Consider the following 23,524-nt stretch of genomic DNA (forward strand, 5'->3'; position numbering starts at 1 on the left):
ACATTATAGATTGGCAATTATAATGTACATGCTATATTCTACTATATCAGTACATATCAATCTACCTTACTTTTGTCAACAATTGCATAATAATTTATTAAATTGATATATCATTTTTAAAAGGAACAGATTGTTCCCCAGAGATGGAGACATGAACTACACCCAAAGCGAGAATGGAGGTTCCAGTTCACTACAAATTTACCTCAAAATGACCCATGTAGCTGAGTCAGCATGTGTTGGTGGGCCAACTGCATAACTGGGGATTTTCCAAATTACTTTTCACAGATAATACAATATTTATCAAGGGTAAGTGTTTTCATGCAGAAGTATGAAGCAAGACCCCTAAGCTTATATCCTACACAAAAATCCACTCAAAATGGATCAAAGACCTAAATCTATGACCTAATAACATCAAATTACTAGCGAATATTGTGTAAACCATGCAAGACATTTCCATAGGCAAAGACTTCTTGGAAAAGACCCCAGAAGTACAGGAAATCAAAGCCAAAATTGACAAATGGTATTATATCAAGCTGAGAAGCTTCTTCACTGCAAAAAGAAATACTTATCAAAGTGAAGAGGCAACTGACAGAATGGGAGAAAATATTTGCAAACTATACAAGTGATTAAAGATTAATATCCAGAATCTATAAAAAGCTCAAGGGGCTGGCGCTGTGATGCAGTGGGTTAAAACCCGGGCTTACACGCCAGCATCTCATATGGGTGCTGGTTTGAGTCCCGGCTGCTCCACTTCTGATACACCTCCCTGCTAATGCACCTGGGAAAGCAGTGGGAGGTAGCCCAAGGGCTTGGGCCCCTGAACCCAAGTGGGAGACCCAGAAGGAGCTCCTGGATCTTAGCTTCAGATTGGCTCAGTTCCAGCTGCTGTGGCCATTTGGGGAGTGAACCAGCAGATGGAAGACCTCTCTCTCTCTTTCTCTCTATCTCTACCTCTCTCTGTAACTCTGTCTTTCAGAAAAATAAAATAATTTTTAAAAAAGAGTTCAAGAAACTCAACAACAACAAAACAAACAACCGAGTTAAGAAATGGGGAAGTGGCCAGAGCTATGGCATAGTAGGTTAAGCTTCTGCCTGTGGTGCCAGCACCCCATATCAGTGCTGGTTCATGTCCCAGATGTTCCTCTTCTAATCCACCTCTCTGCTATGGCCTAAGAAAGCAGTGGAAGATGACCCAAATGCTTGGAGCCATGCACCCCTGTGGGAGACCCAGAAGAAGCTCCTGGCTTAAGATTGGCCTGGCTCCAGCCACTGTGCCGTTTGGGAAATGAACCAGCAGATGAAAGACCTTTCTGTCTCTCCTTCTCTCTGTCTGTAACTCTACCTCCGAAATAAATAAATAAAATAAATTGAACAGGCATTTTTCCTTTTTTTAAAAAGATTTATTTTATTTATTTGAAAGAGTTACAGAGAGAGGCAGAGAGAGAAAGAGAGAGAGAGAGAGAGGAGAGGTCTTCCATCTGCTGCTTCACTCCCTGATTGGCTGCAATGACCAGAGCTGTGCTGATCCGAAGCCAGGAGCCAGGAGCCTCTCCAGGCTTCCACGTGGGTGCAGGGACCCAATGACCTGGGCCATCTTACACTGCTTTCCCAGGCCATAGCAGAGAGCTAGATCAGAAGTGGGGCAGCCAGGTCTCAAACTGGCGGCCATATGGGATGCCGATGCTTCAGGCCAGGGCTTTCAACCCACTGCGCCACAGTGCCGGCCCCTGAACAGGCATTTTTCAAAAAGAATTTTAAATGGCCAATAAACACATGAAAAAAAATGCTCAGGATCACTGCCCATCAGGGAAATACAAATCAAAACTATAGTGAGGTTTCACCTCACCCCAGTTAGAATGGCTTTCATACAGAAATCACAAACAACAAATGCTGGTGAGGATGTGGGGGGAAAGGTACATTAATCCACTGTTGATGGGAATGTAAACAGGCCCAGCCACTGTGGCAGACAGCACAGAGATACCTTAGAAATCTTAATACAAATCTACCATATGACCCGGCTATCCCACTCCTGGTAATTTACCCAAAGGAAATTAAATCAGTGATCCAAATGAGAGTTATCTGTACCCCTATGTTCATTGCAGCTCAATTCACAATAGCTAAGATATGGACTCAATGCAGATGTCCATCAACTGAAGACTGGTTAAAGAAATTATGGTATATGTACACTATGGAATATTACATAATGGTTTGAAAAAATGAAATACTGGGGCCAGTCCTGTGGCTTAGTGGGGCAAGCCTCTGACTGCAATGCCAGCATCTCATTTGGACACTGGTTCGTATCCCAGATGCTCCTCTTCTGATTCAGTTCTCTGCTATGGCCTGGGAAAGCAGTAGAAGATGGCCCAAGTGCTTGGGTCCCTACACCCATGTGGGAGACCCAGAAGAAGCTCCTGGCTCCTGGCTTCAGACTGGCCCAGCTCTGGCCGTCGCAGTCATTTGGGGAGTGAGCCAGCGGATGGAGGACCTTTCTCTCTCTCTTTCTCCCTCTCTTTGTCTGTGACTCTGCTTCTCATATAAATAAAAAAATCTTTTTTTAAAAAAAATCAAAGAAAATAGAAATACTGTCATTTGCAACAAAATGCTTACAACTGGAAACCATTATACTTAATGAAGTCAGTCAGTCCCAAAAAGATGAAACCATATGTTCTCCCTGATCAGTGGTGACTAATAGAGTACCTAAAAGGTAATCTATATTAGTGAAATTGACACTTTGAAATGTGATGATTTTGAATAGCCCTCATCTTGACTGTTGAGGAACAGTGTTTTCGGTTGTTGTTGTCTTGGGTTTTTTTACATACTATTTGTTGAACTATTTACTTAGTATAGGGTTAATCTTATGAGTATAAAGTTAACTGAGAATAAATCTTTATAAATATAAGAACCAGAATAGGAGAGGAGGAGGAAGAAGGATGGGAGCATGGGTGGGAGGGAGGGTGGGGTGGGAAGAATCGCTATATTCCTAAATTTGTATATACGAAGTTTGTATACCTTAAATAAAAGGTTTCTAGGTTAAAAATAATAATAAAGGAAGTAAAAATTTTAAAAAAAGAAAAGAAAAAATAGAGTGTGTTCATCAGCTTTCCATTGCCATAACAAAATGCCTGAGACAGGCTAACTTCATTAAGAGGAGAAGTTTACGTGGTTCACAGTTTGGGAGGTTCAAAGGCATGAGGCCCACCTGGGCTCAGTTCCAGGAGGAGCCTCTCAGCTGTGCCACCTGGCAGAGAGCAATGGCATGACTGCATAGGAAAAGAAGATTCCGTCTCAATGTGGGAAGCCAAAGAGGGACCAGGTGGGGCCAAGCTCAGATTTTTAAAAAATAAATGAGTTTTATTAATTTATTTATTTGAAAGGCAGAGTTACAGAGAGAGACAGAGACAGAGATCTTCTATCCACTGACTCACTCCCCAAATGGCTAGAAGAACCAGAGTTGAACCAACCAAGGCCAGGAGCCCGGAACTCCATTCTGGTCTCCCACGTGAGTGACAGGGGTCTAAGAATTTGAGCCAACTTTCACTGCTTTCCTGGGCACATTAGCAGGGAGCCAGATTGGAAGCACAACTGGCATAACCCACTGAGGCACAACACCGGCCCCCAGGCTCAAATTTATAACAACCCTCTCACCAGAACTTACCAGGGTTCCATGAAAAAGTACTTTGATCCCTTCTGAAGTCAGCGTGCCTGAAGCTCTATGGACTTCCCGTTGAGTCCCACTACTCAGAGGTTCCATCATCTCCCATTTCCACCACGCTGATGACCAAGTCTCCAACACATGAACACTCTACCAAAATGAGTGGTAGAGGCTTTTCTGAAACAGATCCTAATCTCCCCTTTGCTTCTTCTACTCTAGCAATTAGCATCAATATTATATACTCTGGAAGGCAGAAAATCATGTCAGTGCCTTTTCAGACTCTTACGCCAAGTATCCAGCACTGACGTGCTTGGTGCATGCCCACCACCGTGCCAAGAGCTGGATGGTAATCATTTTGTTTAATGCTAGGAACTCTGGGAAGCAGAGGTAAAATGATTGATAAGCAAGCTACAGCACACAGAAATGGAGTAAATTGCCTACAGCCTCACAGCTAGTAAGGGGCAGGGTCCTGGTTCCTACCCAGCCGGTTTAGCTCTGAACCTCCAGCCTAGACCACAAGGGTAGTGGGGAAAGCATTAAATTCCCGACACTCTGGGATGAATATGTTTCTCAAGTGTGTTGGATTTTCTCCTTGACTTGAGAGATAACAGCAGCAAAATAGAACAAAGACTGTGACAAGAAAGGCGGGCTTTCAGTTCTCTCTTTGTACCACTCAGCATGAAAAATGAATGCAGAAAGAGGAAGAGGGGGGTGACAAGTGTCACTTCACCCTAATCCCTCGGGGTGAACACTACCCACGCGGCCCTGACAAACACTGTTGAGCACCCTGGCTGCACAAGTGCTGCTCTAGGCGCCACAGGAGACATTACCTCCTCCCATATGGATGGGGTCATTCGAGGGAAATGCCACCACAAGGAAACATTGGGACACACAGGGCTCCACTTGGGTCTTAAAGGACTCACTTTCCATGTGGGAAAGCATCTAGCTCTTCCTACAAGTGCAGGAGACAAAAAGGAACTTCATCCAATTACATGCTTCCTCCCTGAAAATTCATTTTCCACCAAGGATGCCCTTGGCCGTGGGCTTGGCCAGCCTCTCACTCAGAATGCTGGCCTGGTGATTTCTTGGCAGGAGGCTGTTCCTGGTCTAACACCTATTTTTTTTTCCTCAACAACTCTTGCCCAAAATCACAGCCACCTCCAGAAAGCCTGGCAACTTCCCAAGTACAGGATCATAAGTTTCTAAAGCCCTCTGGTGGGTTAAGCACTCAAATTTCTCAGACCAGCACCATGACCACCTGGCCCATTGCTCCCCAGACACCCATATATTCCAGAGATTTGAATCTTGGAGCATCAGACCTGTGCCCCCTCCTAAAATCAATTCCAAATTGGCCCCTAGCATGGCCTCATCCCCCATGGGGCTTGGCAGGAAGGGTTCAAGTCCTCTCTGATGAGATCTGTGTGTGAGAAGCTACCTAAAAAAACCCAGGTTGTTACCTGGATCAATGCAAGGAAAAAAAGGTAAAAGAAGAGAAAGCCACTTTAGTCTGAGATATTGGAAAGTTAAGACCTCAAAGGGGCTCTCAGGGACTTTTCCACTCCCCTTCAAGTGATCCGTTTGCTGGCCATGACTCCCCCAGTTTCTCTCTGGCACAGGCCCAGCCCTGGCTGCTGAGGTATTTTATGCCTCACTACGCAAAATTCCTTGCAGCCCCCAGATACCATGAGGGTGCTTCCCTGAGGAAGGGAAAGGTGGGGTCCCTCTCCAGGGCTGCCTTCTGTGTTCCTCAGCTGCTTGTATCCTCCCTTGTTCAACCTTGCAGGCCACTTTCTTTGAGACGAACTCTTTCCCTAGCCAGCCACATTGGATGGAAACCACCTTTGGCTTCAATGATCCCTCGAAAAAATTCCTCCCTCTGTAATTCCAAGGAGGCCATCATGCCTGGTGGCCCTGGGAGTTATCTGAGCCGGTCCACTGAGCAGTCCCCTAGCGAGCTATTGGGAACTGGTTCCTTGGGAGAGATAACTCTGTGCCCACCAGACTGCTGCTTCTGGGCAGGCAGAAGGGGACGCTGGGGCTTGGAGAGTGGAACTGGCTCAGCCAGGGCCACTCAGGCAGCAGTGCTGGCAAACCCAGGCCTGGTGCTCCTGGCACCACTGCATCCTGTGTCACACTGTCTCTCGGCCAAGGTTGGGTCACCATTGCACATCACTAGCTACTCTCAGAGCTGGGCATCCACCTGGAGCCTGCAGTGGTCCCCAGAGCTCCCCTCTGCTCCCCTCTCAGTGGTTCTTTCTCTTCCCACAATAATCTCTCTACATGGAAATCACCAACGGCCACTAAGGGTCACTCACTGGGTGCTCCATAGACCGCAGAGTCCTGTGCCGAGCAAGCACTAGAGACGCGCTTCTGAAGGAGCATTGTTCATCCCTGCCTCAGCAATTCCCCTGCAGCCTTCCAGACCCCCTAAGTCTACCCCCACCCCCACACACCAGAGCTGGCTTGGATCAGCCATAGCCATACTGTCTGATGCCGTAGCCACTCACAAAAGTGACCAACAAGCACATAAAACCACAGCTGGTCCAATTTCAGATACTCTCTAAGTGCAAAATACATCCCAGATTCCAAAGAGTTAAGGTGAAAAATTGTACAACATTCTCAGCAATAAGTTCTATATTGCTTATTGATGAAAATGACAATTCTTGGTGATATCTGCTTAAATAAAACATATAACTAGATTTCTTTTTTTAATAACTAGATTTCATTTCACTAGCTTATCTTTTACTGCTTTGAAAAGGTGGCTATTTGAATATTTCAAATTACATATCTACTGGATAGCACTGTTTTAGGGAGAGGGAGAGTATTTTTAGTCTGGGAGAACTAGGGAGTTATTCTTCACTCACCAAGAATTGATTGAGCACTCACTAAATGCATGGAGGGTAAAAGCTAAGTGTCACGGTGGTTATTAGGTGGGGTACAAAGTTAGTAAGACAGACTCCTGCTCCCCAAAGACTGGCATTGTCGAGGAATCAAGCTCATCCGGAGCCAAAGGGTGGCTCTAATGGAGGCCAACCCCCCTGCTTTGGGATGGACAGGAACAGGCTGGTTGGGAGGACATCGCAGGGTCACAGAGGGGAGGGAGCTTTCAGGGCATCGGGAGGGGATCTCTAGTGAAAACTAAAATCACAGGGGGAAGTGAGAGCAAGAGCGAGCTGCAGTTTTCTCTCTGATTATTGCTTGGACATCAGTAGTCCAGGGCTGATGTGGCAGCCACACAGTCTCAAGGACCCAGGTACCTTCTGTCTTGCTCTGTTGAGATATTGACTCCTGACCCCCAACTCCACAGCCCTACCTGGAGGAAGGGTGGGAAGGAGCCAGACCCTGGTCATGTCGCCACACCCAGGGTGGAGGAAGGCTGAGAAATATTTCCCTGTTAGCCGTGTATCCAGCTGGACTCCAGGGTTTTAGGAGAACCAGAATCAAGGGAGCCTGCGTTGTGGGGAGCAGTTCTCATCTTCTGCCGCAGAGGGATTATCTAGGTTGCACAGGATGAAGCGATGGTGGGCAGCAGGTGGAGAAGATGCAGGAGCACCACAGTGGGGCACCACGTGATGCTTCAGAACGTCCGCATTGTGTGACTACAGTCAAGCTGAACACACCTATCTCTTCAAATACTTGACATTCCTTTATGCATAAACATCTGAAATCCTACACTGAAGTTTTTCCCTTCTCATACAGAATTATACAGTATATTATCGTTACCTATAGTCATCATAGTACAGTATGGAACAGGGCCCCAGGAATTCTTATTCCCATCTAGCAATAAGTTAGTATCCATTAATCAACCTTTCCCCATTTGTATAAGTCCATTAATTTTTTTAATTAAAAAAGTTTAGAGAAAAATCAGGAAAAAAGATTTTATGGGAAACAGGAAAAAAAAAAAAAAAAACAGCACCACCATGTGACAGTGCCTCACAAGCTGCCAGGTTTGCAGCTGACCAAACGAAGCCTGAAGGAGATGCCGGCCATGGAGAACCAGAGCCTGCAGGAACGGCCTCCTGACAGACAGAAGCACTATTTGGTCTCCTGGCTTATTTCTCAAGAGAACCTGGATGTTCCTAGGAAAGCTCCCAGAACTCCCTTCTCCTAGAAGGGGACAAAGCAGAAGATTGGGAGCCACAGAGTGGTAGAACTCACTCAGCCTGAGCAGCGAAGAGCTGAAAAAGGATTACAGGATGAAAGGGAGGCCATGAAGTGTGAGCACCAGGGAAGAAATCCCAAGGGGGAAAAGACTGCCAAGTCATAAACACGATAGATTTTTTTTTTGACAGGCAGAGTGGACAATGAGAGAAAGAGACAGAGAGAAAGGTCTTCCTTTGCTGTTGGTTCACCCTCCAATGGCCGCCATGGCCGGCGCGCTGTGGCCAGCGCACCGCGCTGATCCGATGGCAGGAGCCAGGTACTTATCCTGGTCTCCCATGGGGTGCAGGGCCCAAGCACCTGGGCCATCCTCCACTGCACTCCTGGGCCACAGCAGAGAGCTGGCCTGGAAGAGGGGCAACTGGGACAGAATCCGGCGCCCCAACCGGGACTGGAACCCAGTGTGCCGGCGCCGCAAGGTGGAGGATTAGCCTAATGGGCCACGGCGCTGGCACGATAGAATTTCTATCTCACTGTCTGCCTGAGCAGGGCAAAATCAGACAGTGAATCTCTAAGGAGATTTATACCTACAAAGACTTATGTGACCTGAACGTCTGCTCTCCATCCCCTCTCACTAGAATCAAATATCCATAAAGGCTGGGCTTTGTTTTCTGAACACTGTATCCCCAACACATAGAATTATGTCTGTGGCACAGCAGGCACTCAATGAATATTTGTCAGATGAATGAATGAATGAATGAATGAATCATCAGCATCTATCACAGAGCAGTTTTTATAACACCCACAAAGATAGCTCAGAATATGATGCCCCCATGACAACTTACTGCAAGAAATGATGACAGTCACAGTGGCGATTGGAATTGCTGCTTCATTATTGACTGTTAGCCAGGGTTGTTCTTTCCAGAAGCCTGAGGAGGAAGGCGTTAGTTCCACTTACCAAAGAAAACACCAAGACTCAGAAAACTCAATGTCTTGCACCCAAGGTCACCTGGGTACAAAGACAGAAAGGTTGGATTCAAACTCAGCTCTGCCAGCTCCACCACTCCTGTTCTACCCGTTTCCTTTCTTTGCAAAGCATTCTCTGGACTCTCAATCGATTTCTCAACTACTAACAAACCCTTATCAGCAGCTTCAAGGTCACTGCCTTGGCTAATGTGAAAATCTACCAGCCAGGTATTTCATGGCCTTCCTCCGGGAGAAGTACTGGCCTTGACTGAGACCTCAGCAGGTGCCAGGTGCTGTACTAGGTCTTTCTATATCTCGTCTCCTTTCATTTTCATGATAACCCTATGAGATGAGGGCTACTCTTTAGTTCCATTTGGAGAGTTGGTAGAATTTTGAAATCACCTTTGCTTTTCTTTGGATGCCAAATCATTGAACCACTAAACGGGAAACAGCTAATCCCAGAATTTGCAGCTAGCAACTAACTTTGCCACAGTATGTTTGAGCAGCTGGAATGAGTGCTAGGAGGAGATACACGTCCCAGCCAAGGAAAAGCTTGTGGTTGGTAAATAATGCAGGATCTTTAGGGTAGGAGAGTTAACTCCTCTTCATGCATTTTTCTTATTTAAAAAAAATACAGGTTCAGCACTGAATGCTCCCATCACAGCAGCAGAGCATGCACGTCGTGCTGACATCTGGAAATACTTAGTGGTATTACAAACAAATAGTTAAGGAGTTCACCCAAATAATCAGACACAAATTGGACTCTAACCCAGATGCATAGTAACATATCAAGAGTGAATGAGCATTAAGTTCCTGACATTATCTTCCAAAAACAAATGTGGTTGGTTCAGGTTCTTGGGCCTGGAAGTCCTGTGAATCCTGAGTCTTTTCCCTCCTGGAAGGTTCAATGGGATTCAGCAGAAAGGAGGGCGCAGGAGTCTGGCCCTGATGGGGCCCTGGATGAAATGGGGTGGTAGCTCAGACAGACCGGAGAAAGCTCAGCCCAGGATACAGAGACAGAGAGTGAGTAGGTGGGGTGAATACAGCAAGGCCAGCAAGGGATCAGGACCAGATGATCAGCGCCAAGCACAAGGCTCAAGGGACAAGTGCCAGGTCATAAACAGGACTGGCTCAGTGACTTGCTCTTGGGAAGCACAGCAAACCACAGTCAGGACATCGGCCGGAAACACGAGGCTAGGGTTACAGCCCTTCCTCATGGGGGTTTATGGTGTGGGGCTGTGCACACCCACCCAGTGCAGATCCATAAGGGGCTGGACAAACAAACACACACACACAGAGTCCCTCATCACCACCCACTGGGCCTTCCTAACACGGCTAGCCAGGCCTTTCCCCCTGCACTTCCAGAACTAGTCTGCCAGGCCAGAGTCCCCGCCTCAGTCTAAACATCACTCATCCCCTGCTCCAGCTCTCTCCAACGTGACACATCTGCTCTTTCCACTGTGAACAGAGATCTCAGAGTAGTTGGAGCACTCCTGCTGCCATCACCAAACTACCCCAAAGAAAACTCAAACCAAGTAGGTAGCCCCCTCCTGGCCCATCTTTCTGCACCCCCCACCACGCCCTACCTTAACAGCCGCTCTGTACCAACACAGAGACCTCTGTTTCCAGGAAGCATGCTGGGTGAATATGCCAGGCTGCTGGATACACCCATGCATAGCCCTGAACTCCTCCCCAAACTTCTTGTTATCCACATTTATTCCAGACCCAGCAATCAGCACTGCTGTCCACTCAAAGCTGGAAATTCTAGAACCATCCCAGATACCTCCTTCTCCCTTGTCCACTCCCATGTTGAAAGCAACACCAAGTCCAGTGAGTTTCTATCCTAAAAGCTTCTCACAGCTATGCCCTCCTGTCTGGCTTCCACCATGCCTCACATAGCCTCCAAGCTGGACTGCTACCCTCAGAGTGCCTCCAGGATGAGCTTCTGAAGCTATGCATTGGCTCATGGGCACCTCCTCGTTGGAGGCCTTTGTTGATTTCCATGGGAGGTGAATGGACTGCACTCCTCCTCTTCTGAAATGCAAGGCCCTGGTGACTAGGCCCTCCTGTCTCCTGTCTCCTCCAGCCTCGCTGCCTCCCTTTCAGCTGTCATCCCCAGGTCAGAGGGATGTGACCCGGTGTGGGGATGGGCTGACAAGTCCAAGGGTTACCAAGATCATATGCAAAATGCTGGTGTAGCTCCGTTTTCTAGAGAGGCTCTCGAGAGAAGCAGAAGTGAAGAGCCCTCCATGTGGTGTCCTTCACGGGCTGGGCCCGCTCATCACAAATAGTTGTCAGAAATTTTCCAACATATTGATCATGACTCATGGTGGGGGAAAAAAATAGGTTCTATTTATATGTAAAACAGAACCAAATTCTCACAAAATGATTCTTATTCTCACTTCATCAGATACAGTCTGACCTTTACTCTTTTAGTTATTTCTCTTTTTTTAAATGCTGATTGTGACCCAGTAAACTTACTTTACAACCCACTCACCAATGAGTTCCAACCTGCGGTTGGAAACAGAGGTCCTGACGCTGTGTATCTTTGTGGCTCTTTATTTTCTTCACTCTCAATTACTTTTTGTCTCAGCCCCCAGCTGGATTGTAAGCTTCCTAAGGTCAGGGACCGTGACTTACACATTTATAGTATTTCCCGTAGCACGTAGCAGCCACATTAGGAATTCACTGAAACATGATAGCAGCTGGAAGAAATGTGGGAGAACCCTGAAACAATGGTTTCTCAGGGCAGAAATTGCCAACAGCTTCATGGGTGGAGATGTGAAAAGGATTATTCGACGGAAGAGAGTTTGCCAGGTTGTACCTGGGGATTGTGGGGAGGCGGGGAGGGTGGTCTCTGGCCTGCTGGGCAGTGCAACCACTGCTTAGTGAGTCTGTCTCCTACAGCGGGGAGAAAACACAGACTAGAACAGCAGGAAGCACACTGGCCCTGGGAGAGCTTAGCAGAACAATACACCCGAAAGACTGGCACTGCCTCTCCTAGACAGGAGGGGAAAAAAATGTGTTAATAAAATAAAGATGCTGCTTTGTAAAAGACACCAACAAAATGAAGAAGTAACTTTTTGTTACTATTAAGTCTGTTAGTCTTTAAGAATGTGTTGCTGTCTGCCATGTTAGTGTTACAGGAGGCCAAGGAATTTGGCTATATGGCTCATTCTCCCCAGATCTTCATACACCAGTGGATGTGCAAAAACTAACAGATCAAAATGATCAAGTGTTAAACAGATGGTGTGAACTCAGAGAAAAGTTCAGGAAGGGAGTGCTAATTCTCTAAGGAGGTGAATTCTTCATTCTAACCCAAAGCTGAAGTGCTAATGTTACCTTGGCACCAACATAGTACTGCTGCAAATCAGGGACCAGCTCAGCCAGAAACCCTTTGTCAGCCATAGTGACTGCTGCTATGGGTAGAGAGGTTGCCCTGGCAGGCTTGGTGGTGGAGGTTGGAAGCAATTCTGCATGAAATGTTGCTCTGTTACACCCGTCCCAATACACAATGCCTCCACCAGTAAAAGAGAGTACCTTCCCTTCCCTGCACAAATGCCCAGTGGCGGTGTCAATGGGCTGGGGCACCCCTTCTTGAGTGCCCCACCCTAAACCCCAAGTCCCATCACATACAGACCAGGAGACAAGCTCACCGGCATTGACAACCTCACTCTCGTCATCTCCGGGATGAGAAAATCATCCCTGTCTTTTATGGTTATGGTCATGCAATGAACTGGGATCTCCTGTATTCAGGACCAAAACAAAGCCTGTACTCAGTAACTTGTGGTTGTTATTGATTCCTATTTTGTTCACTCCATTGACTGATTGATGGCTGGCCCAATAGTATGAGGGCTTAGAGGGAAGGAGATGCAGCTGAATACATAAGCCCAGCCCTGCACTGCCTGGCACAGTGGCACACAGTTGTGCATACTGGGTCTCAAGCAATAGTAACAATGGCAGGAAGAGGAACAGTCCAGTCTCCCAGGATGGAGTGAACCTGAGTCAATACCAGCATTTTGTTTTCCAGGTGCCATTTGGCTGGGACCGCACATTGCACCACCTTGACAAACAGCATTTGCTTCTCCCACCTCACCCCACCCCACCCCACGTGGACCACTTGGAATTCAGGGTGATTCTCCACAGCCCCAAAGCCAGTGCCCTCCAGAGTGCAGCAAGGAGGAGCTCTAGTTTCCAGCCCACTGGTTGTGCTCTTCAGACGCCAACTTTCCTTTCTGTGTTCTCCAGTGCAAAAGCATGAGAACAGGAGGAAATGTTCAGCTGGGCATTCTTTAATAAAACAAAATAAACTCAGCTACCAGAGTTGCGAAACTGCCCTCCGGGGAGCACTTCCCTGCCTTTGACACACTCCCGAGGGACTCATGCTTTTAAAAGGAGATTTAAAATTCCCACCCTATAGTAAGCACACTCTTCGATTACACTGCTGTAAAGATGGTCAGATAGCCACCCTAATAAACCCATGGCCCTGCCACATAAGCCCACACCACTCTCGTCTCTTCTCACCATGGCCTTTAAGTCATAATAAATTCCCTTAGGTTTTGCATGGTTGGTCTTTCTGTTGTTGTTTTGGTTTGGGCTGGATTTTTTTTTTCCTCATGCAGTTGAGTGCAGTCTACTCCCTGCACTTTTATATTTGCAATGTGGACAACCTCAGGCCATTTAACACAAACAATCCAATCACAATACACTGTTACCAACCTGTCCCATTTCTAGGAAAAGCTAAAATGGACTACACTGGCCACGCTGAGAGTCCAGGGCCTGGGCCTCTCACCACCCCCTCCTCCTGCACGTGAAAGAAGGAGTGAGAAGGAAGACACAGGGCCTTTCCCAAAACACAGCTGAGGCAAAGATCGCCAGTGGTCCTGGCGAAACCATCCTGTCATCCTGTGGCAGCAGCATTAGTATCTGGGCATGTGGCCTCCCAGAGTACAGATGGCATCCCCAGCCTCTTCTGCAGCTCTGTGAGTTCTAGAAAATAACATTTTGCAAAAAGGTTCTATAGCTACACGTTACTTTTCTTCCTTGTCCTTGTCCTCTCTTCCATGGGTGCCAACGTCTTGGACTGGGAGGATAGAGCCACTCTCTAGGGAAAGCAGATGGGAGAGCTGGAGGAGCCCAGGCCCCAGTCACTTCCCTCTGGACTGGGTTTATGTGAGAGCAGTGAGCTCCTATCTTGCTGAAGCCATCACTGTTTCGGGTGTTCTGTGCTTTGCAGTTAAAACACAATGTCCATTTTTTCATGAGTGTTTTGAAGAACTCTGGTATAGCCATGGCAGGATAGACTGGGCCCTGTCTGAAAAGCTCACCATCTCACAGGGAAGAGTGCCGAGGCAAACGGCTGCCACGGGATGAGGGAGGCTGAGAAGGGCAGAGTGGGAGCCATAGAGGCATCGTGTGGGGACTCAGCCAGGTCAGGAACGTTCCCAAGATGTGCGAGCTGAGACCCGAGGATGACTTACACAGGCATCGCCCTCGCCTGCATTCATCACGCTCATTGTCATGGAGCACAGAGACATGTGGGGAAGGCGCAGTGGGAGGTGGGCTCCCTGAGGCCTGCACACAATCATGGCCATGGGTCACCACCACAGCCAGAACCGTGGAACTGCCAGCTGCCACGGGTCCTTCTTCGGCTTCTCCAAGTCGTGGGCTGGATTACGGGTGTAGCTCTGTGGCGGAGGGCATTGACAGCTCCTGTAGATGCAGTGGGGATGGACACAGCCAGGGGCACCACTTTGTCCTTGTTCTCCCCTCCCCACTGCTCACGCTTTGACCTGCAGAAGCTCAAGATGAATGCCTGGGTCAGAGGGAAGGGCCCTCCACGGACATCTCATCAGCTCCCAGCAGCGCCCTTCCCAAACTTGCCATGCCAGCTTTTCCCACGATGGCTCAAGGCCGCATCCCTATCATCAACCTCTTACACCTTTGGACTTCCCCTTTCAGATTCTAACGGATCCAAATACCAATGCAGTGAAACTCTGAGAAAGAAAGACTGCAGAATTATTCAAGTTTCAAGGAGGTGAAAGGGACAGGACAAGTAAATGCATTGACTGACACTGGGGTATTTGGTGAGACACCACTGTGAACTTAAATCAGATATTTAAATAGTACTGACTGTAATACAGGTATCACAGGTCTATAAGAGAAAAGTCCTTATTCCTGGGAGATACTTGCCGAGTTTTAGAAGGTCAAAGGCCATCATGTCAACAACTTGAATGGCTTTGAAAAAGCTATGAATAAAATCTATACCCAGAGAGAACACACAATGCTCATTCGTAAGTCCATGGGTAAGGTACCCAGGCGTGCCTTCTAGTGTGGTTGAGACTTTTCTGAGGCATGAATCTTTTCCAAAATGCTCATAAAGAGAAGAATTTAAAGATGAGAAATCCAAAGACAAACGAGAAAGCTCCCAGAGGCTGGCGAGGAGGTGTTGGTGAGAGGAGAGGCATTCAGAGCCCGGGAGAGGCCACCAGGAAGGCCGATCCCAGCGGAGATGGCGTCTCCTGGACACCCCGCAGCCTGGGGGATGCAGCCGCATGGCCGCCCGGGCTCTGACAGCCATCTCCCTTATTTTGTTTGCCCTGCTATTTATAGAGCAGTCATTTTCCTACATAAAGCCCTGAAATAGAAATGTTGAGCGAGCAGCTGTGCCTCACGGGAACCTAATAAAACGTCTGTTTCCAAACAGCCCTGCTTCTCTGGGTCACAAATATTCTGCAGCTCTTGTCCCCTCGTTCTTTATTAGCAGCCACATTTGCATAAAAACAGGACTCGGTTTATGGAGAATTTATCTCTCCCTGCTGCTGGCTGGCTGCCTGCAGATTCCCAAGGCCACGCGTGGCACAGCCCGGGGCGGGGTCACACCCAGCTTCAGCCGGCAGGTGAGGGGCTACCCCACAGAAAGTCAGAGCGCAGACTCGGAGAAGGGTGCCGGTGTTCTCGGGCTTCTAGTTCTCCACTTTAGCAAACAAAACATAAAGACACACACACACACACATACCCTAAGTGCATCTGCTGACCATGGCCCCAAGGAATGGCTTGGCGGGGCCTTGGGAGAGCAGCCGTGCATGGCTGCAGGAGAGGATCCCTTAGATGGCTTTTAGGTCCTTTTGCCCCTGAGATGTCTGTCCCTTTTTAAAATACTTTTTTAATGTTTTAATTGATGATAATTGCACGTAATTATGGGGTAGAGTATATATTCTGAGACCTGAATACAATGTGCAATGATGAGATCAGGGTATGGGGCCTAAGCATTACCCCAAACATGTGTTATTTCTTTGTGCTGGCAACTCTCAGAAGTCGTCTCTACTCACTATTCTGAAATACGTACCTAATCATTGTCACCCGCGGTTATCCCACCGCGCTGTAGGACACTAGACATCATTCTTCCATGCAACTGCACAGCACCCTTCACCATGCTCTCCTCCCTCCACTCCCCAACCCTTCCCAGGGTCCAGAAGCCTCGAGGCCCTCCCTCCATGAGCTTGACCCCACTGGCGTCCACGTGCGAGTCTGAGCATGGCAGTGCTCCTGCCCTGTCCCTGTCCCTGATGCCTTTCAGATTTGACCCCTCTGCTGAGACTGCTACGGCAGACACATCACAGGCCGAAGGGCTCAGACAATTGAAGTTTATTCCTCACAGTCTGGAGACTGGAAATCCGAAAACAAGATGCTGGCTGACTAGTGAGGACCTTCTTCTTGCCTCGCAGACGGTCGCTTCTTGCTGTGTGCTCACATAATGGGAGAGAGGGGCAGAGGAGTCACAGTGCTTCTGTCTGGACACCAATCCTATTGGATCAGGCCTTGCCCTAATGATCTCAGTTAGCCTTCCTCCATAAAGGCCCTAGCTCCAAGTACAGTTTCACTGGTGGGGGCGGGGAGGGGACTTCAATATCCGAGCTGGGGAGACAGAAGTATTCAGAACAAATGGCAAGACTGCTGTCACTGGGGTCTCCCAAGCTCTACTTTTTAGGCACAAGACTGCTCCTCCTCTTAGCTGCCCTCAGTCCCCAGCCATCATCTCTCCTCACCCAGTGCGGTGCCACCAGCTGCTGTTGACCAGGGCTCTACCTCACCCCCACCCTGAGGGGACCAGAGTCAGGAAAGTCATCCAGGGCTCACATCAGTCAGCAGGCAACAGAGTGCAAATCAGGTGAGGACGCTCACGTGGTGGACACACCTCACCTGGGGGTGCCCGTGGGGCAGCTGCCAGGTGCCCCCTGTCTGGGCGCTCAGCACCAGGGTTTTCACGTGTGAATGCCATTCAGCTTTTTGTTCATTGTTGCATGCCTAACAATTTGGAATGTTTTCCTTGGACCCGGTTTGGGATCCCATCATGCTGTACTTCCTTTGTACTGAACAAGTGTTATTTAATGGGGCAGTTTTGATTGTTTTGGAGATAGGCGCCTATTTGGAAAGAGGAGGGGTTGCTGTGAGTTGATTATATTGGCCAGCTTCCTTTATTTTTTCTGGGAAATCCTTCTTCCCGTGTGTATAGATGGTTAAGTCTCACAGAACCGCACCACGCAGCACGTGAGACCCTCAGCTCGAGCAGGCTCAGGGCCGTCCTACTGGGGCATGCATCCCAGGGTCCTGGAGGAGGCCACAGGGCAGGGGGCAGAGGCTGAGCCAGTGGCGCCTGGGACAGTCACCTTAGGGCAAGCCATCGGTGTGAGCTTGCCTCACTCCTTGGCGTGCTGGAGACCAGGGCAGATCGAATTCCAAACGCAATCGCACGGGCCTCTTGCTTTGGTCTGGATCTGCACAGGCTTTGGGGGCCCCTTCCTTCCCGTCCCTCAGGCCGGCCCCTTCTCCCCCACCCTTGGCAGGCCCTTCCTCTCCTTGGCTTTCAATGGAAGAATGACCATTGTTCCTTTTCGGGGGAACAGAGGCCTCTGAGCCCTGGTTCCTTTCTCGTATCCTGTTCCTGGTTTCTGAGTCCCGCTCGCTCGCTCGGCAGCAGCTGAGACTTCCCCACCCACCTGAGGGCCTGCGCTTCCTGCCGGCCCACCAGCATCCCACCCTCTGCCCCTCCGAGCCCTCAGCCCCACACAGCCCTGGCCTTGGATTGACCTGGGCGGCTCTGCCTTGCCTCTTGCGGCCGTCACACTCTGTGGGCCTTGAGTGTATTTACCCAGGCCCTGGTGTGCAGAGATGCCGGGAATCCCCACACCGGCATCCTCCATCCTTCTGGGCAGACGTGGCCCCAGATGTGGGTGGCAGTGATGGCCCACTCACCCGGGAGGGAGGTGTCTCTCCTGAATGACACCGTGAGCCCCGGGGAGTGTCCCGCGTCACCAACTCACCAGCTGCCCCTCCCTGGAGGAGCCACTGCTTTGGGCTGCTTAACATCCAGGAGGAGGCCTGGGTTCTGCCCCACTGCTGAGGCCCAGGAGCGGTGCAGGCTGAGTTGGAAGCTGAAATCCAGAAGAGCCTTCCTGTCTTTTGCAGCCAAAGCTATTTTCTATTTGCCCTCTGGAAGATCAACTCATTCTATTCCCAGAAGGAAAAAAAAAAATTCTACTGGGATCATTTCCCTACACACAAAAAAAGTGAACACATTTGGGAGTTATCTTCCAACAGCTTGAACTGAGAACATGAAGCCTGCATGATCACGCCAGCTCCCGGGATACTCGCGACCTGTCCGGCCTCACTCCTGCTCCGGGACCTTGCCCTGATGAGCTCATCAGGAAAGTTTAGGACACAGCTTCTGGCTATGCTGCTGCCCTCCTGTTCTCTGCCTACCTTATCCCCATCCTCACTGCTGGGAAGAGACAGGGACACACGCTTTGAGGATTTTGTAAGTTCATTTTCCTAGGATTATGAAATGTCCTGATGAACCCACACGTCACCCAATCTGAAAGGAAAATCAGGAGAGTGTGTGCACCTGGGTACACAGGTGCAGCCGCTGGAGGCAGTGGGCACGCCGCTGCCTGGCATCCCCAGGGACCACGCTGCCACCTTGCTCTTGGAGCCTGGCCCTCCTGAGCTCATTCTGCTTTCTGCTGGGCTCCGCTGTAGCCCACAATGCCTAGGGGGTCCTTCTCCTAACCCTCCACAGCTCTTCCCTGCTCAGTTCTCACCCCTGCTGCCTGCTGCTGCCTCACCCACTACCCTGCCAGCTCCTCCCAGCCACCCTGAGCTCATGCAAAGCCACAGACGGCTCCAGCTTCTCAAAAGGGTCAGCCAGTGTGGGCCAGGCCTGTAGTGGCCCGGGGGAGGCCCCGGTCTGCTGCTGTCTCGGCACCCTGTACAGAAGCAGGAGCCTGCAGCTGAGCGGCTGGGTGGTAAGCGGTGCTCCCTCCCAAACTTATGAAGGTCTCTCTGCAGATTGGGGCCTGGTTAGGGGACGCCATCTCCCCAGGACAGGTGAAGAAAGCCAGGCAGTGGCCACACAGGCGACGCATCGGAGGCTGTCCTCTTCCGCCCTCAGAAAACACTTCAGTTTGTCACCAGGGGCCACTGGGCCCCTAACCCTGCTCTCAGGGGCAGGTGCATGAGGGTATGAGCAGATGGGTAGCATGGCAGCCAGCGTCTACACTCACACAGGTGTAGGGTGATGTGGTCTTTGCCTATTCCAGTGCACTGGAGAAGAGGGCAGGCCTGTGATACCTGCGTTCAGTCTTATTCCCAAGGGCCTTCCAAATGTCCCTGTGCTAAGACAGCACGAGCCCCAGGCTTACCCTAGAACCTGCCTGGTAAAGAGCTGCACCAATAAATAAACGCTTGCCATGGTCTCTGCCCAGCCCCTGGTGCCACAAGCACATCTTGCTCTTGGGGCTGACGTGAGGATTAAACGGGAGCGTGTGTTGAGGATGCTTAGAGCAGTGGCTCACAGGTGCCTACTGGCCACACTTGCTGGTGCTTGTCCTTAAACTTGGTGACTGTGTGTATAGGTGTGAGGACTGAATGCAGTGAGCTACATGGGGCCCCGGAGTGACCATTGTTGTTACTGGGCTGTGACTAGCCCCGAGCTGCCAGAGGCGACCTGGAGTGGTTCAGCCGGACCTTGACCTCTGAACAAATGTCTCCGTCCTGCTGAGTTCCCGAACCCACTGTTATTAGGTTAGGACATTCTTCTCAAGAGCAAATTCCAAAGTAGCACTGGCCGTTGTGTAATTTGTGGGCTTTATTGGCATGAATCATTTGTGTCTTTTCAGTGTTGACTCTTGAGTCCCCGAAAGCCTTGAAGAGAGAAAACTGCTGTTCTCCCTCCAGATCCAGGTCCCTGGGTGCCTCCCGCCCTCCGGACCAGCTCTCTCTCCCTCCCACCTGAGGAAGTGTATAGATGTGGTGCCTGGAGTTCCCAGGAGAACTGGCCAAGGCCATGGCCAGCACCCACATACCCCAATAGCAAGTACCTGTCCCTGGGTTCTTTCCTCTCCAGCCCAGAGCTGTGACTACCCCCTGTAGACACAGGGGTCTCAGCGTGACTCAAGCCAGAGGTCTTGAGGAGAGCAAGTTCCAAGTCAGAACATACATTGGCTTGACTATTCCTTGGGAACACATGAGTCGGGGCCTCTCTGCAGTGCTGGGGTCAGCCTGGCACATGCAGATGAATGGGCTGTGTGTCAGAAGCTTTCATCTGGGGGAGAAACGCCAGCAAATGGTGTGGGGACGCTGCTCCATGGGCAGCGTTGGCGGGACAGACCCAAATCTCTACTAAGTACAGGGTCTGAAGGGTCCGGTGGCCTGCGGAGATAGTCCAAGAGTAGTTCTGGTGAGCAGGGGCAGGTGGAGAAGGCTGAGGGGGACCTACAGGGAGGGGCTCCAGGAGCCCAGAGCAGCTCAGCATCCCCTTGTTGCAGCTAATGGGTTCCTCTGTGCAATCCATTCAAACACAGGTTGCCCTTGCATTGTATTTTTCCAAAACTCCCTGATCTGGTCTCCTTGGGTTCCTTGCCTCCAGTGTTTAATTGGGTACTTAGCTTAGCAGCTTGATTTTCTGCCCCCTCAGGACTCATCTACTTTTATTTTTTTACTTCAAAATGTCCACAACCAATTATATATTAGATTGATGGCAAGGCTGTATCAAAACAATAGGCACATGCTGTTCTCTCTGTCCTATAAACACAAAGTCACTCAGGACTGTGCATTTGCATAGGGGGTTTTCAAACTTCATCTGTGGCTGAAAGGCTGAGACTACCAGAGGGAGCTGTGAAGTTCACCCCTAAGTTTAGGAGAGGGGTACAAAGGCCATGTGCCAGGGGCTGGACTGCCCGGAGGCACGACAAGACCTCTGCAGGCCTCTCAATCCTCATAGAGCCAATGACCCAAACAGCATACCTTGACTGCACACCAAACACAATAGCCCTATTCACTTATTGCTGGAGGGAGGAAGAGGCCCAGTGTGAACCCAGACCAGGAGTCGCTGCTGGAAGGAAGGAGCACGTGGAATCTAAGGACAGGGCTCCTGGTTTCCCCTGTACATGGGTTCCCAGCCCGGGGGGCTCCCCCCACCGGAGCCCTCCCACAGCCAGGGTGACTAACTTCTGCACCAGCCTGAAACACTGACAGCCTTGAAGAAGGGCCTACGCTTCTTTCCCAGTCAAGACCCTGCCACCATGGCACAGGACTGTGGGAAATGTCACCACTGCCTGGACACTCCTGTCTGTCCCCAGCCCTTCCCTGGAGGAAGGGGGTACAGCTCCTCCAGCCTACACTCCACTCACCTGCTGCTTTTGCTGGCCTTCATCTCCTGCAAAGTTTCTCCTGTGAGCTCGATTCCAAATGTCCCACATTCCGCCAGACAATGGGTTCTCAAATTCTACACGCCCCAGACTCAGTGCCTCACGTTTCTCAGCACTCCCTCCCCAAATCCATCATTCTTTGACCTCTTCTCTCCCTCACCCCCTTAACCGACTCACGGTCTAAGCCTGTTGACTTGCCGTCAGCCCCATATTGGCTGTCACCCCTCCTCACCGCCGCCTCCACACCTGCACCGTTTCCCAGCCTTGGCCTCTCATCTGGCCTCATTCGGCTCGCCAACTCTTCCTCCAGGCGTGTCTTCCTCCACCCTCAGCACAGCCACCTGCACAGCCCTCTGCCAGAAAACTCAGATCCCCTTATTTCCTAGCCCCAAACCCTTCAACAGCATTTGCCAGCCACCTCAGTCTCAGCCTCCTCCTGCTCCTGCCTCCTCTTGCCCCGGGCCAACCTCGCTCCTACTCTCCAGCCTTTCCAAATTCCCATCTTTTCCCAAACACACGTGAGTGTCACTGCCTACCCTCTCCAACAAGTCCACCAGCAAATCCCCTCTCTCTTTCATCCTCCACCGAGTGACACCTTCCCTATGACAATGCTCCCCCTGCACACCCTGCTCCCAAGACTCTGCTTCGTCCTGGCCTGTTCAGCTACTGGGCTAGAAGCTCCCCTCAAGGCAGACATTATGTCTTGGTTGCCTTCTTGGTATCCCTAGCGTCTAGCACAGTGCCTGGCACACAGAAAGTGCACAATAAATATTTAAGGAAAAAGATAAAAGAAGGAAGAAGTGGAGATGAGGGAGAAGGGAAAGGAAGGGAGGAAATCAAAAGGACAACAGAGTTGGAACAGAAATTGCCCATAAGCCTGGGGGATTCGTCGTGATATAGGTGTGTGTGCGTGTGTGTGTGTGTGCATGTGGTGTTAGAGCCCCTTAATTTAAACCATGGAGCCTCCCAGCGTAGCTCAGGTTGCGAAATACACACACACCTGGAGGCCCACAGCGCTTTCCTTGGAGGACATTCGTGGAGTGTTACTCAGCACATGCCACCATGAGTCAGGTCCCATGCTAGGCTCCAAGAGGACAAAAATGAATAAGAATTTGTTCCCGCCCTTTCAAAACCCAGAGAAAGAGCTAGGCAGTCAAATGGGCCAGAGCTGCCCAGTACCTGTTTTCGTAAATCGAGTTTTATAGGAGCACAGCCATGTCAGTCGCCTCTGTTGACTTTCCCCCTACAATGACAGAGTTGAGTAGTTGTGAGAGAGATGTGTGGCCTGCAAAGCAGAAAATATTTACCCTCTGGCTGTTCACAGAACTCATCTGCTGGCTCTGCCCTACACGTATGACCCAGGAAGATGGTCCCTTTGCCCTGACCACCATTCTGCCCAGGGCCTGGCCCATTGGTGGCTGCTGTCTGAAGCAGGGCTCACTGGTGGGTAAGAACCAATCTTTTTTTTTTTTTTTTTTTTTTTGCTTATCAGATAAGTATGCACGCTTTCTCCCAAGCAAGTGCAGCTTGGTGCCATCATAAAGGGGCAGCAGCACATTATCAGGAAGGCATTGGTGACTTCTCCAAAGATTTGCCGAACCCACTTCAGCAGTCTGTGTCTTACACAGAGGTCTCCATCCAGCGTCCTCATGGTGTGTGTGACCTGAGCTGGGCAAATCCTGAGACCCAAAAGCAGAAACCGGGGCTCCTCTCGAGAAGCGAGGCTCATGGTGCAGGGTTCACACCACGCAGCCAGCTCCACACGGTGTTGCCTAATTGTCCGTCAAAAAGGCTGTCAGAAGCAAATGTCCCCCTCAGCTGGGATAGGAAAAGTTTCATGTATGCTAACAATAGTCTTGGCATTTGTGCTGAAGATAAGCTCAACAGTGTTTTGTTCTCCTGCTCCACTTAGTGACCCTCAAGGTGAACAGAAAGTCAAGGACAACTGCTTGCATAGGACCACCTTGGCAGATCACTGGAGAGTGGGGGACACACACACCTTTCCAAAGGCACCAGGACACCCGCCTGCTGGTGCTTCCCTTTACAACCTACCTGCTGAGCCCCTTGGTTCTGCACCCCTGCTTGCTTGTCTCCCAAA

The 23,524-nt window shown here is 49.9% G+C and overlaps 1 long non-coding RNA gene across 3 annotated transcripts in view; it reads right to left on the reverse strand.

The window, feature by feature from the left end:
• Positions 1 to 23,524, reverse strand: part of LOC103350930 (uncharacterized) — a 221,876-nt gene that overhangs the window by 45,099 nt on the left and 153,253 nt on the right. Inside the window, exon 1 of one of the 3 annotated variants that reach the window (XR_016218999.1) lies at positions 8,712 to 8,836. The exons of the other annotated variants lie outside the window; for them this stretch is intronic. This is a non-coding gene — a long non-coding RNA (uncharacterized LOC103350930). Of the gene's footprint in view, positions 1 to 8,711; positions 8,837 to 23,524 lie in introns of those variants that run through there. 3 annotated transcript variants of the gene reach the window in all.

The sequence above is a fragment of the Oryctolagus cuniculus genome, chromosome 13 (assembly GCF_051225735.1).
Source record: "Oryctolagus cuniculus isolate XC-2025 breed Fujian yellow rabbit chromosome 13, ASM5122573v1, whole genome shotgun sequence".
NCBI classification, from domain to species: domain Eukaryota; kingdom Metazoa; phylum Chordata; class Mammalia; order Lagomorpha; family Leporidae; genus Oryctolagus; species Oryctolagus cuniculus.